Source organism: Microtus ochrogaster, chromosome 18 (assembly GCF_000317375.1).
Source record: "Microtus ochrogaster isolate Prairie Vole_2 chromosome 18, MicOch1.0, whole genome shotgun sequence".
NCBI lineage: Eukaryota > Metazoa > Chordata > Mammalia > Rodentia > Cricetidae > Microtus > Microtus ochrogaster.
This window is the reverse complement of record NC_022020.1, coordinates 60146557-60164515: the sequence shown is the minus strand read 5'-3', so window position 1 is coordinate 60164515 and position 17959 is coordinate 60146557. Positions and strand designations below refer to the sequence as shown.

General features: G+C 50.2%; 1 protein-coding gene across 1 annotated transcript in view; it reads right to left on the bottom strand.

Annotated features, from left to right (window-relative positions):
* The window catches only part of Zbtb7c (zinc finger and BTB domain containing 7C), a 298672-nt gene that overhangs the window by 107787 nt on the left and 172926 nt on the right, over positions 1–17959 (bottom strand). Inside the window, exon 3 of the mRNA XM_026783651.1 lies at positions 16999–17060. The gene's annotated coding sequence lies outside the window, so the exon portion shown is untranslated. The remainder of the gene's footprint in view (positions 1–16998; positions 17061–17959) is intronic.

Here is a 17959-nt window from a genome sequence, read left to right as displayed (position 1 = left end):
GGTCCATGTGAGTGGACGCACACCGCATTGGTGTAGCCTTCATCCCTATGAGCCCACTGTCCTAGGTGGTCCGTGTAAGCAGACACACATAGCAACAGTGATTTGTTCAGCCGACCAGGTTCTGCTAGAGCAGGAGTCCCCAGTCTCAGGCCCTTAATGTCTCACCTGCCAAATAAACCCAGGAACCAAAGCAGTCCTCCCCACCAGGGATGCTGTGGGGATGATAGCTTGAGGAACACCATTCTGAGCAGGCCAGTGGTGGGATCTAGAAGTCCCTGGTTCCTCAAAGACAATAAGTGGCTCCATCCAGAGTCATAGCAACAGGAATGAAGGCGAAACAGCAAATGAGGGAAAGGAACTCTCCAGCAGGAAGACGCAGCACTCCCAGGCCACGGGCACCAATCTGACACAGAGGCCAGGGACAGCCTGGTACTGACTGTGCTGCCTGCAGCACTGAGTGATGGCTTTGCTTAAGTGGGCTTGAAAGCTGCAGCAGAACAAGCCCTGTGGGACTCAGGGAAGCCGGTTATACCTACTGAGAGCCTCCGGTATACTGAGCAAGAAGGTGGCTGGATTGTGTTGTCCTTACTGGACCCATTACATATAAATAGCTCTTGATGCTGCTTCCTGCTCCCAGCCCCCCAGTCCAGGCAGAGGTTCCTTTCTCTTTCATCAGCAACCATGCCCCCCCCCCCACACACTTCAAAGCCTAGGCTGACCTGGTCCAAATTCCTGCCCAGCCTGCCCATCTCTAACTCACTAACTTTCAGCAAGCAGCACGGCCTGTGCCAGGATCTGCAACTGACCCTTTGGAGGTGGCATTGTGGCCCAGCCTCCTTTGGCCAGAGGAAACACCTAGAGCCTCCTTCTACCCTCACAAGCCTCACACCTGTTCCTGAGCTCCAACTCACTTAGCAAACTGTCATGAACCTATGAGCTGCTGCAGGCCACAGCCACAAACCCATCCTCCTGCTTCCCCTCCCAGGGGGCTGGCCTACCCATTTCCTCTGCCCTTTTCAGCCCTTGGCGCCAGGGGCTGGCTATTCTGAGCCTTTGGCTCAGCGCCTTCCTCGGTCCAGCTGCTCCTTGTCGAGGGCTCCATTGAAGTTAACTGTTACCTAGGCCTGCGCGCACACACACACACGGGCACACCCTGAGAGCGTGTGGAACTAATATAAAAGAGCACCCAAGGCTGTGATTCAGCACTGATCCAATGCCAGAGTTACCTGCTTGAAAATCCTACATAGGAGCCACTGACTAGCAGCTAGATTGAGCTGGAGGAAGGAAGGAGAGGGGAAGAGGAGGGGGTGATAACAGTCTAGATCTGTGAGTCTAAGAAGCTTTTTGAAGTGGTCCTTCCCACCTTACCAGAAATAAGTAAGGAGGAGCCCCAAGAGGATGGAGAGTCCTTTTCTGGTCACCCACATGTCTCTCATCCTTTGGAACACAGCAGTAGCTGGTGGTTCAAGGTTCCTTTGAGTAGATGCGAGGGCAATTACTGCAGAGCTCATAAAATCACACTGGATGGTATGTTTGAAAAGATAATTTTCTGTGTTCAGGTTGGAGTGGGGGAAGATTCTCATAGAAACAGTCACAGGCAGATGAAGGTGCCGCCCACATCATAGGGTTTCAAAAGGGAGGGAAAAAAAAGAGGACCACTCAAAAGAAAACCAGGTCTGCCTGTGATCTGGGCTTGGTGACTAGGAAAACATACCAGGAAACTGTCTTGGTCAGTATTCGCTTCACTGAGCATATCATTAAGGCCAGACCCTCGGGAAGCCAGGGCAGAGCCCAGCACAAAGCATGCATAGGGGTGAGGGTCTAGGGTGAGGGTCACTCTGATAAGATGTGTGGACAGCCAGTGTGAAGGCCTCTGCAGGACAGCCATGGGGAGGGGCGTGCTTGCTGCAGGATAGCCCTGGGAAGGGGTGTGCGAGGGGTGTGCTTGCTGCAGGACAAGCCTCCTGGTGCTTCTGTCCTGAAGTTTACAGATCTGCCATGGTAAATGTATAGCTCATAGGGAAAATAATATCGTGACAAATACGGCACACCCAGGCTCCAAACAATTAAACGTAACAGACACCAAATCAGCAACTCTTAGAAACCAAAGAGGAAACAAATACAAATGCCCAGAGTCTTAAACCAGAAGCTGGGTGTGTAGCTCAGTGGGCGAGTGCTCACGGCATGTTTGAGGTTATGGGCTCCATCTGTAGCATTACAACTATTCAACTGCTTATTTTTAATATTTTCAAATATGAAAACAACTGTTGTTTATGAAAAAGGGGGGATGGGGACAGGTGACTGTTCTGGATCGAATCACCTGGCCTGTGAGACCTCATCTTCCCTGTGTGGAACAGCTTCCTCTTGTTGAGGAATGTTCGTTTCCATTAGTATTTGAATGGAAATCAAATCAAGAATGGTATGGGTCTTGTGACCTGCGCACCAAAAGTGAAAGTGGCTTCTGACCACCCCCTCCCACCACCCCCAGAGGACTTAGTACACGCCCTCCTCCATCCTGGCCGACGCTGGGCATCTCCTCTGCTGTGGATCTGAGAGTCAGGAGGGAAAGGCTGGGTAGTCCCCGAGCAGCCATGGTGAGGGCTGCCACTGGCCCAGGGTTCTGAACCTGCCGCTTCAGGACCTACCTGCACCCCAGGGTCTGCTGTCCAGGTGACTACCTGAGGACTGGGGAGCAGGCAAAGGGTAAATAACAGAAAGGAGAGGAATACGGGAGAGGACCTTCCTGGCAGGCAGCTTGGTTTCTATCTCTGTTTTCCCAGCTTCTAGAAGCACACAGCTATGCCTGTCAGTCTCCTCTGCCATACGATGGACTTATCCTGTGTACCTGGGAGAATATGTCTTGACCAAACCATTGGGCACACTTCAGACAGAGCCCTGCCCTGCTCTTACACAACTGCTTGCTTCTCCCTCCTACCCTCTCCCCTCCAAAAAAAAAACAAACAACAACAACAAAAACCCTGCTACCTACATGAGTTGAGCTGGAGTGTCACTAAAGGGACGGGGACTCAGGCTGACAGTGCTGGACCAAGGTTATAGTCTCATCTGTAGACTTGAAGCATTTGGTAAATTGTCTTACGCTGGAACCACCAAACAGTGAACGGATGAGATGTAGGGATGAGGGTGACAAGGGTCAGGGAGGTGAGGGACTGGGGCTCTAAGAGGACCCTAGTGATCCGGAGAGGTTGAGAAGCCAGTCTTTGCCATGTGTATAGTGCGAAGATAAGGTAGCCAAATACAGTGGCTCACGGAGTCTCCAGGAGACCGCGCTGCATCTGCTCTTCCTTATAATGACACTTCTATTTTCAAAGTGTTCCTCTGGGGACAGCAAACTGTCTGTCATCCCTGTTGTGAGGGGGAGTGGAGGAAGAGACTGTGTTTCCTGACTCCATCTCTTTTCTCACATGACACCTATGTTAACCTTTGCCAGAACACGACTAAGGGGTCATTTCATCACACAGTCATTAAAAGTCCCATGTGAGCATTGCTCACTCAGAGAACCCCCTGTCCCCAGCAAAACAGACAGAGATACAGGCCAGCCATCATGGGCGCCTGCATGAGGGAACGTTCGGGTGTTCTGCTGCTTCACTGAGCCTGTAGTCAGCAGATACGGGCTCTGCTGTGACATCCTTGATGAACTGGATTACTGCGAGCATCCTTTGCCAGGCCTGGCTCACACAGCGTCTAGCCTTTCAATCTGGGGGCTGTCTCAGTCCATCAGGGGTGAACAGGGACTTTTCATCACGGCTCCCGGGGGGTGGTAAGGCAACATTTCTAGAGTTTAGGCTTGCTGAAATGAAAGCAGGTGAGGTGAGAACAGGGGCTGCCGAGCCCCATCCTCACAGAGAAGGGCTGGGTCGAAAGCACCAGAGAGACACAGGAACGAAGAGAGACATTCTACCTGGAGTGCGGGCCAAGCCAGGGCAGACACAGAGATGGCCATATTAAGCCTGCTCTCTTGCATCTTAGCTGATGGGTTGGGAGGCCAGGTGTGTTCTCTTGCTTAGAGGGAGCCAGTTAACAACTTAGCATGGCACGCGGGCAGTCCCCATGTATCCGCGCACAGCTCAAAGCCTCGACAGGCATCTTCCAGGGTTTTCTGCACCAGTTCACCTCCTATCCCACCCCATGGTCATTCTCGCTACTAACAGATGACTGAAGACAGAAGATCTGGCGTGGCTTTGGGAGCTTCCTTTTGCTGCTTTCCAGGCACGCCACAGGAGTGTGGTGCTTCCCTCGGCCCCACTACTGTACTCTGAGGGCTACCCGACTCAGCACAGCCTGCTCTCCACATTTAACCTGATGTCCAGCTGGGAATGGAGCATAAGAAGATGAGATGTGTGTGTGGGGGAGGGGGAATTCCATTCTTTTAGGACCAAATCCCCATGGCAACAGGTCTCCCTGGCACTTTCTCTGTCCCTGTCTGAGTCCATGGAGCTTCAGTGTCCAAAGCTCCCAGGCTTGGCAGCAAGTTAAACAAGGGAAGAGAGCTACCCTTGTGGCCTCTTTCTCGTGCTGGATACACCCACTATGCGGAAGGAGGAACCAGGCCACTCTAGCATATCTTGATTTGCAGTGGGGATCTTGAGATCGTAAGAATATGGCAACAGGTCCCTCTAGATTCCCTCTCCCACAATGCCCCATGTCTCCTACTTAGAAGAGCCCTGCCTCTATGTGAACAATATCTCCAAAAATGTCCTTCAACAAGGTCTGGGTACCAATCCTAACTGTAAGGACCTGGACAAGCCACTCTCCTTGTGACAGGGGAGATGGTTAAGTGTGACGATAGAGACACTGTACTCGTTACTCTAGGCTGGCTAGTCTGCAGTAGGGCTTTCCTAGCCAGCTGGATAGCTCTTACAGACGCCTGAAAGTGGCCCTTTAGTGTTAGCTTGTCCCCCTGGCCTGCCCTAGAGCACAGGTGTACAGCCCGCCTCTGGGAGTGGATGAAGTTGCTCTGTCTGAACAGGCCACAGCATGCTGCTGCTCTGGCAAACTTACTGTTCTGTCTGGTGCCGCCTCCTCTCCCCACAAGACAAAATCCAGTAGACCCCTGTAGTGAATGAGGAAACAGAGGCTCAGGCAGAACACAGGGCTTCCCTGAGGTCAACCAGCAAGAGCCAGGTCAGACTTCAAGGTCATTCCTTCCTGTCCAGAGACTCTGTAATCTCTTCATCTGTGACTGGGGGTTCAAAGGTAAGAGTTGTCCCGCTTCACAGCTACCTTTGCCACAAAACGAGACAAGGCAAGGCGTGCTTCAAAAACTGGGACACAGACATGCAGGTGGCCTGCAGAGAGAGCTGGTCGGTCTCATCTGAGCCAGGTTGCAGAGCCATACCTAAGACAGGGTGAGGGTTGGGAAGCTGGCAAATGAGTCTGAAGCGGCGCCCTAGTGAAGAGCCCCTGGTGGGATGAGCCTTCCCAGCACCCATGAATTACATCAACATAGCCAGTTCCCCAGCTTGTGGCTCGGCTGGCTGCAACATAGGATGGGGGGACTGGGGGTGGGGTGTGAGGATGTTTAATTCTCATCAGGAGCTGCAGAATTGAAGGGGCAGAGGGGTGAGAGTACAGTCCTCATCTGCCCTTCTCCCCCTCCACTAAGCTTCTGGAAGATTCTGCAACCTCTTGGCCTTCATCAGCAGGAGCGAGGGGAGCAGATAAGCGAGCTCGAAAGGACACAGTGGCCACATTGCTAGAGACTTATTATTTTTCTCACACACTTGATTGACATGACCCATGGGGTCACAGAGAAAGGCCTTCGTTGGGCTATTTGCGAGGTCCATCACTGGAGTTGGGGAGAGAAGCAATGAATCCCTGGGGTCCTGGGTAAACACCCCCCCCCGCCCCGAGTCAGCCTTGGGAACAGAAAGCACCAGAATCCACTGCCTCCCTGACTCCTCTGCCAGCTTCTAACTCTTCCCCTTGTTCTCCTCCATTGTGGATGTGGGTCAGCCCTGTACAAGGAGGAGCTCCTGCACACAAGGCTGCGGAGCAAGGCCCCCAACAGAGACAGAAGATCCAGAGGCAGAGGAAAGAAGAGAGTGTGTGCACAAAGCCGAACAGACTGCAGGCCACTGACTTTCTCAGAGTCCCTATGTCTATCCCTAATTCCTGCTGCTGCAAAAGGTGTTTGAGACTCCTTCTAACTCCGACTTTCTCTAGTCCTTGACCAAAGCCCCTTCTCCCAGGGTGTTTCTAGATCTGAGTGAGCTCTACCACTGGTCCCTCTGCCTTTACTGAGCACTGTCTTAGTTTTCTTGTCCAGCCTTATGATTTGAATAGGTGAGTATCATGGGCACTGGACTTGAAATCAGATGAGGAAGATCAGTAGGTCCCTCAAAACACAAGGAATAATTGCTGAAGTGCTCTAAGCAGGTCTAATGGTAACTGAAATGGTTTCAATTATTGTTTAATTTTGACATCAGCTCTGAGAAGAGGCTCCTTTCATTCTCATCTCTCCCCACTGGGGCCTCATTTTTTCTTCAGTGTGTGGTGATTTCTCACCACCTTTGGGATAAAGTCCAGGTACCTCCCATCCCTGTTCCAACACCACACTACTCCCTCACTCCTGACTTGGCCAATACCTGACATCCTGGCTGCTCACTCTGCAATCTCATTGGTGTCCCCACCACCCACGTGACTCCATGGCAAGTAGAAGACTTACCCTTACCCGCAGGTAGCTGCCCCACCCCTGCACCTGCAGGTAGCTGCCCCACCCCTGCATGGCCTTCAGAGAGAATACTTCCTTAAATATTGCCTTATCCTTGGCCTGTTCTTAGGTTTCTCAGCAATCCAAAGGACACCTCCCTCCTCCAAATGCCTGCCACTGGATGGCAACAGGGGTTATGTTTACCCCAGGTAACTTGACTCCTTGTGTCAAGTATCCATGGCTGCAGGACAGGGACCACATTTTTTTTTTTGTCCTTTTCCTAAAACCAAAAATGTTTGGGCTTCAATGTCTCTCACACTGCATTTTCTTATTCTCTGCCCTTTACCCATCATCTTGAGAACACAGATCCATCTTTTAGATTTAATCTTAAAATTACAGTTTATCATCTTTTCAGCAAAATATGTAACTGTTAACAACTGTGTTTGTACATAGATAAGTTCTTCTATGGCTTGGGTAGATGATGAGGTTTCCCTATTGTAACTACAAATACAGCAGTAAGACAAGCTTGAATAATTGTCTACACACACACACACACACACACACACACACATACACACACACACGGGGGCACGGGGGATGGCACATACATGCACACCAAGCCCCATGCAAAGTAAAACTAAAGGAAAATGATGAACCAAGAAAACCTTTGACACATCATAGCCAAAGGTTTAACATTTATATGTATAAAAGGTTTCTGAGCAGGTTGTATTTATATATTTAGGTTAAGTAGGGGTGTGGGGGGGTGGAGACAGATAAACAAAGAAAATGAGACAAATTATTTCAGGGGGTGGGTGCTACATGAGAGAGGTATGAGAAAGGAATGGGAAGGGGGAGAATAATATCAGTATATTTCAATTTTTAAAAAGTGAAGCATTTTAATTAGAAACCGGAGGAACAGAGAACTGAAAGCCCAGGGAAAAGTGGAAGCCGTCTTGGAGAGGCAAAGTGGCCTGCTTTTCCTTATGTTTACGTGACTGTAACTAAGGGTTTGTGACAGTGGGCACAGACTGAGAAACTAGACAGGGATGCTGAGAGGGGATCAGGAGGTGTTGAGAAAGGCTGGGGAGGGCCAAAGGTCACGTCATGAAAATGGCTGGGAGGGGTACAAGAGGAGGGAGGGGAAAAGAAACTACAAAACCAGATTTCGTTTTAAAAAATCTGTGATAATGAAGTCTAATTTATTGTAATCTAATAAAAAGTGACATTCGATATAGGCAAGCAAAGGAAAAGAAAATGGGCGGAAGATAGAAATAGAAAATTTACACAAAAAGATATTAAAGTTGTTCTTAAACATATGAAAATATGTTCAACTTCCGTTCATACGAAAAAATGAAAGTCAAAATTACATGAGTCCACGGGATTAGCCAAAGCTGCAGGAATGGGTGGCTCTTGTAGAGAAGCAGGTGGGGGAGGATGCAGGATGGCACCACCCTGGGGGGATCTGGTGGCTCCCAGCAAAACCACAATCCAATTCCTAGAAGCAGACCCTGAAGGTGCATTCCAAGCAGAATAAGACCTAAAGCGGGTGAGGTGGGTTAGCACATAAATGCATTGCATAAGACACCGCCTATGCTGTCGCGCATAAGAACGCAGGGAGTGAGCCAGGGAGTCTACACAGTGGAGCATTTCACAGCGGTGAGACCACGAGGACCCCTCTATGAACTAGGACGCAGTGCGATCCATGAGCTACTCCTGGATGAATAAAGATAAAAAGGACATAAGATGTACTGCCTTATGTGTAAGAAAGGAGGAAAAACAGGAAGTAGAAATCCAAGGTAAGCGGTGTATGTGTAGGTGAGTGAACCATAGGAGGGAATGGCTTCCCGCAGAGTGCTGCCTCAGTCTAACAGAACGGGAAACAGAGGAAGCCAGAGTTGTGAAATGGAGAACTGGATGATAGCTAGACTGGTTCAACATTGACCTTAGCGAGGAAGACGGCTCCTGAGCACCTCTGCACATGATTCTCCAAGAAGAGGGTCTGTGCTGGGAGGCAGAGGCAGGAGGATTGAGATCTCAAGGCCAGCCTGGGCTACGTGGAAAAACACTGTCTCAAACACACAGATAAAATCACCCCAAAAGTGGGGTCTGTGCAGGATTCTGACCAAAAACACAACTTGAATCTAACCACAAAGAAACGTTAGATTAAATGGGGGATTTCATTTATCAAAAGTGAGGGCATTGTGGTCTTCAAAGATGTCAATGTCATGGAAAACAAAGGCTATAAAAAAATGCCGCTGCTTGCCGGAGGCTAAGGAAGACAGAGTTACACCCAATCCTCAGAGAAATGTCGCCAAATGCCAAAGTCCTCCGACAATAGAGAAATAAGCGGCAGGTTAGGCTACAGCGTATATTCACATTAAGTGTGCCTTCCATTACAAACACATGCTGGACATGCTATGGATGTGAAGGGCCATGGGGTATCCACCCCATCCTCCTGTGGGCTAGAAACTCTGCATGCTTGTACAACCAAGTGTGTGTGTGGCCTACATAAATGCAAACACCATGTAGACAACACAGTAAATATCTGGGATATAAGGATACAAGGGGATTATTCTTAATTTTGCCTACTCTTCTGTAACTTGAAATGATTTCTAAGTTTAATATAAACGTGTCCCAACTTTAGTGAGGCACTCCCTCATCTAGGTGCAGACTATCCTCGGCTAGTCTGGTTGGACCTGTGGCCTTGGAGGAATGGCCACTCTTGGGGTCTCTACCTCTTCTTCTGTGGGGTGATGTCCACTTACAGGCAGGCCAGAGGCAGGGTGGCCCTGCTGACCAAGCTCACTGGCACCATTGCTTTTCTTCAGATGTGTTCATCAGATGGCCATGGCTAAGAACTGCCTACCTTTCCCAGAAGCTCTCAGGATCCCAGAACAAGGACCTGTTCAGGGCTGGCCTTTGGCTGCCTTCCACCTGGCCAAGCTCCACTGTGGGTCTGTGGGCCTCTGCCAAGCCTTAGGAATGCAGGCCTTGCACTCTGGCCTTGGCCTGCACTGGTGCCTACTGGAAACATGCTTTTTTTGAGCGGGGAGGGCGTTGACTTGCTTCAGGGCTGCCCTGGACTCTATGGGCCTCTGCTAGAGTATTCTAATCCTCACTATGGGCTCCTTCATGAAGGATCCAATAAGACATTCCAACTTGGATTCATTCATATCCCACTGCCTCTCTCCCAAGAGAACCCTTTACACCACTGTCATTGCTCCCAAGTTCCTCCTAAAAAGAATTAAGGGGTACGATCTCCCCAAAATAGGTTCGCTTGCTCTCTTATCTCTCCCTATGCTCTCTCTCCCTACACCCTCTCTTTGGGAGCCTGGAATTCTCCTGGAGGCCTTTACATTGGTCCTCAGGTCAGGCTTACCCTGATAAGGCCTCTTGGAATAGTTTCGTCCTGGCCCATAATTTAGGGGCAAGCATGCTGGGCTGTATTTTGTTTGTCCTTCCATCCTGCTTGTCACCCTCCTCCAGGAGATACTTTGTCCCAAAAGGCAGGCCACAACCGGGCTTCCTGTTGATTCAGCAATTAGGAAGGAAGGAGTGGAGATCAGAGGGAGGGTAGGATGTTTAATGCCTTGTCTCCCTTTCTTCAGGCCGGCTGTGTCAGACACCACAGTCCAGGAAAAGAGGCCCTCCTCATACCCTTTCTGACCCTCCTCTTCCATCCCAGGAAAGACCACACCCCATTTTAACAGTCCCAGTGGCTGCACTGGGTCTCATGAACCCCTCCACATCTTTTTCTGGCCTCTCACTCCAACTCCCTTCCTAGGGTTCACTCTGAGCATGCCACCGGGTTCCTGATGCCCTGCACAGACAGACACCTGCGGATGTGCAGTCCCTCCCTGAGGAATGAGTGGGTATCTGTGCAGCAGCCTAGGTGAGGGGATCCACCCGGAAGACAGTGTGTGGTGTGTGCTACCCAGCCAAATGCCAGGGCTGCCAGTCCAGGCCTCCCTCTGAGGACTGCTGCGTTCCAACTTCAGTTCATCTTCTCACGGCTCACTGTTCACGAAGCAATACGAGGAAGGAATTAAAAGAGAGCCAAGTTGCTAGAGGAATACCTCTCTTCTGGGCTAAACCCTTTGTCGGGAGTGCTTTAGGGGTCAGATTCAACAAGGAGGTGGGCAAGTGGCTGAGCGTGTTCTTCAAAATTGGTTCCGAGAGACACTTGGGGCTTCTTATTATTCATCTATTAAAATCAAGATATTAGCTAATGCCTGCCGAGCATAATGTCCTCAGAGCAGGCCTGGCAACTCCTCTGATGCATTAGCTGTTTGAAAGTGGAGAAAGCCTTTGATGTGATGTCTGTGTCAAGTCCATTCTGACTCCAGCCCTGTGGCAGAGACGCTGTCAGCTCCAGGACAAAGCAGTGGCGCTAACACTATGCCCCCACTGTGCCAGGACTCACAAGTGAGGTGGCCTCGAACTTGCTCTGCACCGGAGCCCCTTAAGGTAACAATGGAGCAGCCAGGATGGCCCTTCTGGTCCCAGGAGGGTGGACTCCTATATCCAGGGCCAGCAGTTTTGTGGAAATAAGTAGAGACCACAGACCTTGCTTATCAGAACTGCTGGGCAGTGTTCTGGCTGTCCTTTGTAGCTCTGTCTCTGGAAGAAACAGCATAATACAGATGGATTCCAGTCCAGTGCAAAGAATCAACTTTTGGTGTGCAGAGTCCAGGCCTCACCAGGTCACAGGCTGATTGTGACCTTGGCCAGTGAAGCGCTTGGTTGGTCCTGTGGAGCTCAGGAGGGCTTCCCCAAGGGAAGATGGCTGAGCGGGACTTGTCCCAGGTGGCCTAGGTCACAGACTAGATACATGGACATCAGGGGATTTTTCAGTGAGATGAGGAGCAAGAGTTTGCACGGGGCTGCAGGAAGCTGGTAGAGGCAGATTCCCAGGGTCAGGCTGGCGGGCCCAGGACTGCTTCTCAGGGGAGGTGGGATGGACACCAAAGGTGTGAGGACAGCAAAGACAGAGAAGCTCCAAGAAGAACGGAAAGGAACAGAGTGAGGGTCAGGGGAAGGTCAGAGGTCAGGCTGGAAGGATAGTGACTACAAGCCGCATATGTCTGCCTCTCTTCCCTTTGCTTCCTGGAGCAACCCTAAGTTCGCTATTAATCTCCCTAGACTGGTCTTGTTGATCTGTGTTGATTTCCCCCGCACACCTGTTCCTGTTTCAGATGAAAATGTATTATGAAATCATTCCATCCTGCCGGTGATTACCATGGCAATCAGGCATGCTCGCTGACAGGCCAGCACTCCTCTAGAAGACAAGATTCTGCTGATAGGCCTTTCAAGTCACTTACACCTGGCTGGGGAGCGCGGGGCACGAGGGGACATGGGGTGAGGCTGCAGGATGGTGTCCCTTCCCAGGAGGCCCAGGCAGCTAGGTAGAACAGCCCCAAAGGCTTTGGAGGGGGGGGTGGCATCTGCGGGAAGGTGGGGGTTGGGTCAGAGGATGGGCAGGCCAGGGGCTGGCAAACCACATGATGCACAGCTGAGAATAGCCTCGGAAGGCACAATCTGAAGACTATATCTCAGCCACCCGCACCCATGGGTATCAACTATCGTTCAACCTCCCACTGGGGACAGAATCTACCTATGTGGCCCTCCTGGAACATCACAAACACATGACTGTTAATATTGCTCTTCTCAGCGATAGGATTCGGGCGTAGGGTCTGAGGAGATCCCAGGTGGTTTCAAATTTTTAGCCCTCGTAGATTAAGTTTGAAAAGGCTTCAGGCAGACCACTAGGCTTCATTCATATTCTACTTCTACCACTTAGTGACTCCTGGGAAAAGTGACTTAGCCTTTCTGTGCCTCCACCATTAAAGGCAGATACTAAACCCTTCTAAAGCACACAGTTGCATGGGTCAAGTATGAAAACCCATTAGAACAGCACTGGCACATAAAAAGCCCTCCAGTCAGATACTGGTGTCTTTTAGTCACTTCTATGTTGTCATAGCAAGGGCAGTGAGGCCAGCCCACGGGGCCAACTGGACTAGAAAGCCTGGCCCTATTCACTGATGCTAGGGAAACTTTTCTTCCTCTTTCTTTCTTTCTTCCTTCCTTCCTTCCTTCCTTCCTTCCTTCCTTCCTTCCTTCCTTCCTTCCTTCCTTGTTTTGTTTTTGTTTTTGTTTTTCAAGACAGGGTTTCTCTGAGTAACCCTGGCTATCCTGGAACTTGCTTTGTAGACCAGGCTGGCCTCGAACTCACAGAGATCCTCCTGCCGCTGCCTCCTGAGTGCTGGGATTAAAGGTGTGCACCACCACTGCCCAGCTGGAAACTTTCCTTTTGATGCAAGAGTGCATGGTGCCGAGTAGCGTGAGAAAAGCATCCTTGCTGGCATCCACATTTTGACATCTGCAGGACTAGCCCTGGAATTGGCAGAGCCACTTCAGCTAGAGGAGCAGGAAGGGCAGAGGGGACCAGCCAGGTGCATGGACTAAACATAAACATGACCTTGCCTCTTTCTCCTGATGCCCTTCTTGGTGCCACCCTCTTCTGGACCAAGAGAAGCCTGAAGCCCAAGAGACCAGAGCTGACCTGTAACAACGGTGGTTGCGACACCAGCCTATCTTTCAGCTCTCTCCCCAGGATGTCTGTCAGTCCTGTCTACAGTCAATTTATTTTCCAGCCTAAGCAAGATCTAGTCCACCCTCTCCACCCTTTACTCCAAACTGCAGCTCTCGAGGCTTAGCCTAGGACTTTGGCACACTCAAGCTCTGGAAGAATAGGAATGTCTGCCTTATTTGCTGGCTCCCCCAGTTGCCCATACACGAGTGCTGTCTGAGCGGAACCTGCTGTTGCTCATGCTGTTCTGGGCCCCACACTACTTCTCTTTCTCATGCAATGACACTTGTCATTAACGGCATTGTCTTACATCTCCACAGATACCGAGCCATGCAGAGTAGGTCAGGAGCCACCATGGGCTCTGTGTTACAGAATCCACCAGCCAGAGGCAGTGACAGGCCATTATTCCGTGTCCTGCAAACTACAGTGATAAGGAAACTCCACCAATTTGATCCTTTATCTTGTTGCAGGTTGAGGAAAGATATTATTTCAATCTAGATAATGATTCAATTTCTTGGACGGAAATGAGATTTTTTTTTTCAGGTCTTCAAGGGGGTGCCACCAAAATCCCTCTTGGGGCTAGAACAGGCCATGCTCAAGTTCGAGGATTTCTTGTAATTTAGAGACTATACTGGGGGTGGAGGAGTGAACTGAGAGCAGGGAGTTTGACTGCAAGGAAGAAACATACAGGCTGGGTTAATAAGAATACAAAGTAACTGCTGTTTGGATATTCATAAGCATTAGCCCAAAGCCATAAGACCTAATTCAGAAGACAGACAAGCAGTGTGAGCAAGGCCTGGCATCCGGTGATGTGCAGAATAAGGATACAGAAACTAGCCCAGCTGTAACAGGGCTGTACAGGTCTTCCATATCGGCCTGTCACACAAGAAAGGTCTGGGCCACTTTGCCGACAGACGGCTTCAGAGCTAGAGCTCTCTACCACAGGGAAGTAAAGAAGCCTACTCCAACCCTGACCAACTGTGCCTCCAAACTAAACTCAAATCACCGCATCCAAGGAAGTCACAAGGTGCTGACAATGCAGTTCATCTCTGTGCACTCTGGGAACACCGGGAAGACATTAAACAAGATGCAAATGACATCAGATAACACGTGCAGCGATACCTCAGTTATTTGCACTAAATAATGAGTTTGGAGAAATAATACATTGCTTTAAAGGCTTGGGAATTCCAAGAGCTTTAGCGCAAAGTTCTCAAACTGTGTGATTTGCTTTCAACCATCATTGCAATTAGAGAGTGACTGTCATATCACATATCACTTGTCATATCACAGAAGAAATTCTAGGGGGGGTTGTAAAGCACATAGGCATTTGAGCCATTCCCCAGAGAGCAGTTTGACCTCCAAAGAAAAGGCTCGGGTCTCTTCAGCCCCCTTTGAATAGCTCCAGCTGCAAAGTCCAAGTCACAGGAAGGTGGTATCTCTCAGTATGGCAACCAGACCTGAGCATCTAAATCATGCTGTTGTCAATGTGAAAAGCAACACATAACCGGAGTAACACTGGGTGTCTCTAGGAGAATAGAAACTTGGGGTTGGGGACTGGGAAGGGATGTTTACTGGGGACCTTCTGCTTAAGAATCACAAGACTATCACCAATCCAGAATTAGACTTCAGTTAATAAAAGTGCACATTTACAGTAGAGACAGACATTACTATTAGAGACCTTCTGTATCACTATTTGACTCTCATACTATACCCAGCTTATGATTCTAGAACATAAAGGTAGCTGCAGTCAAGGTAACTGCCAGGTCACGTGACTGTGATACGTGGCTGTCTTTACAACAGAGAAGCTAATTAGGCATAGAAATAAATGCCATGGGTGCCAGGCCCGGGTCCTCTTCACCTACCAGCACATTCCTATCTAGCTACTGAGTGTACGGCATGTGACTTTTGCCTGGGACAGTCTCCGGACTCCTGGCTCTTTACTCGGGTGATGCCACGGAAGTGGTAACACTCTGTGAATGGCTGAGGAGTAACGGAGCATCCTTGTCTCTGATCCATGCATCACCACAGTGCTGTATGGAGCTGAGGAGACACACCCTAGCGTATATCCTTGCTAGGAGCCTGGCCCCCACACTTGCTGCCTGTCTCCCCCACAAGTGCTCTCTATGGATATGTCACTCGCACCTTGTACCATCTCAGACTCTACTCCCAAGAGACGCCAACGGATTCTTCACTGATAGTTGCATACGGAGCTCTCATGTTGATGGAATAGCCCCTACTGTTATAAGTGCACATGGCCTTCTGCTTTGGGAACAGCAGAATAGCCATTGTCCTTCCTGTTAGAGACCACTGGGCTGATGTGTTGCCCATGAAAGCCAGACACACAATACACTGGCTTTAGAATGAAGAGAATCCAGACACTAGGACTGGGGGACCATGGGAACCATCATTACTTTGCTTCTCCAATGGGGGTGTGGGCAGTCCTAGCAGGACCTGCTTCTTAATGAGAGCGACCCAGTGTCCTGAAGCAGAATGTTCGAGTGAACGTTTTCCAAGCTCCACATAACAGCTCAGTGTACCTGAGCAAGTATTTAGCCAGTCTTAGCCTCCGTTTCTCTAGTTTTACAACAGGGATACCTGGATCCTCTGTGAAGCTCTCAAGAGGTGAGACTGCCAAATGTGTATACACAGCTAACGCTATGGAAATACTACTCTTATTGGTATTTCAAAATAGCCAGCCCTTCCTGCTAGCTTGCATTTGTTAAATACATATATTTCAGTCTCAGCCTGGGCACCAGTGGCTGTCCAGGAGAGCAAGCACGATCTTGGTGACAGTGTGTCCCCAGTGCTGGTACATTCATGGGTGAGAGTGGCCCTTAGTGGCTGCTGTCTACAGAAGGCTCTGTGTTTGTTTGAGGGACAGGTTCTGAGGCCTAGGGAAGATCTCAAACATGGGTTTCCTGTATTTACCCAGTGTGAATATGTGCCCATCTCAAGGTCAGCCTCAAGTTTGGTGGGAAAAACAATCCACACAGTCGTCTGCAGGTGAGGAACAGCAGACAAACTGGGTGACATTTACTTTTATTTACACAGATGAGGAATACGTCACTGCGTGCTGGTTCTTCGCATCTAGACCCTCCATGGAGCTGTTCTGGGCCCACAGCACCTTGCCCAGCCTCACCAACCTCTCCTCCGCCCATCAGACCCATGCCTGTGCCGCCCTTCACAAAGACCTCAGTGTCTTCCCCGGCGAGGCCTCTGCTCTGCTCTCTGTCCCTGCCCTGTGGCCCAGATCAACCCTGTCCTTCCCTGAATGTTCTCCCTGCCCATCACTGGTACCTCTTTCTGGTCCATGTGCCCTTCTAGAAGGTTCTTTGTCCCATGCACCTCTTCCACACCGATGACAGGATTAGGCTGACTCATGGCTCTGGGTTGAGCACACTGTTCTGTGGTGTGTGAGAGAATTGTTCTGACAGGGACAACCCAAGAATAAACTTAGAACAGGGCAGACACAAGACTCTTGGGATGGCAGGGCAGTCTCGCACTGCCCACTCACAGATCCAGAGACAAGGAGTTCTGTCTGAGAAACCCCAGGGTGTTCTCTACTTATAGGTCAGGGCATCCTCCTTCAACTTGATGCCTTATGTGCTTGGGACCTTCCAGAAGAACCCAAAGCCAATTCCACCCAGGTCACACAGTTCCTGCCCTTAGCAGGGAAACTGCCCAGTTCCAAGAAACATTGCTATAACCGCAGAACTCAACAAGCAAAATTCATACTCACAAGCACCGACTCCTTAGGCTTCAATTTCAGGCCACCAGTTTTTCTGCAAACCTGCTCATTTCCTGCAAAGAGAGGGACAGGCAGGGAGAAGCGCATTAGCATCTGCTCTGGGTATCCTTCAAGCTTTTCTGGCTGGCCTCAGGCTCCACACCTTCTCTACACGCACGTTCCTTTCTGCAGCACTCCCCTCCCCTCCCTAGGAACACCATGTTCTGTTGGGTGGGCGCCCCCACCCCTGCAGGCCTGTAGGCTCTGCCCACGCCGCCGCCGCCTCCTCCCGCTCCCGGCGCCCTGCCAGTCTCCGATTGACCACTGCCTCCAATTCCCTGAAGGCACTGGGCTTCTTCCCACTCCGGAGCCAGCGAGGCCTCCACTTCTGTAGCATGGGGTTGCCTAGCAACGGTGCGCACGGGCTCAGAAGGCCCTCCTAAATTGGACCTCACAGCACAGGGCATCTCCTTGTACAGCTGCCTGCATCTTAACAATCTGCCTCTGAATAATAACACAATGGTAATTGCATTCATGGACCCCAAACTACATTTAAATAATGTTCAAGAGCTGACACAAACCAACAAAGGCCAGAAAATGCATAGGGGAGGTTGACTGCGAGGCCACACAGGGACGCTCCGCTGTGGGAGGGAGTTGACACCGAAGACTTGAGTTAATGACAACGTGAACCTGAACTGTGAATTCTCCTGTCTTCTGCCTGCGCGTGTCACTGCTGTAATGCCTTGTAATGTAAGTTTGGGCAATTAATGCGAGGAGGTAGGGATGCTTCAAGACAGGGTGCCCTCTGGTTCCACTGACTTGTTCTTCAGTTTTGGGGGGAACAGGGAAGGAAAGACTTCAGAGGGAAAAGAAACTGGGAAGTGAATTTTCCTAGATCTTGCAAACATGGCTAAATACCTTCTCTCTCTCTCTCTCTCTCTCTCTCTCTCTCTCTCTCTCTCTCTCTCTCTCT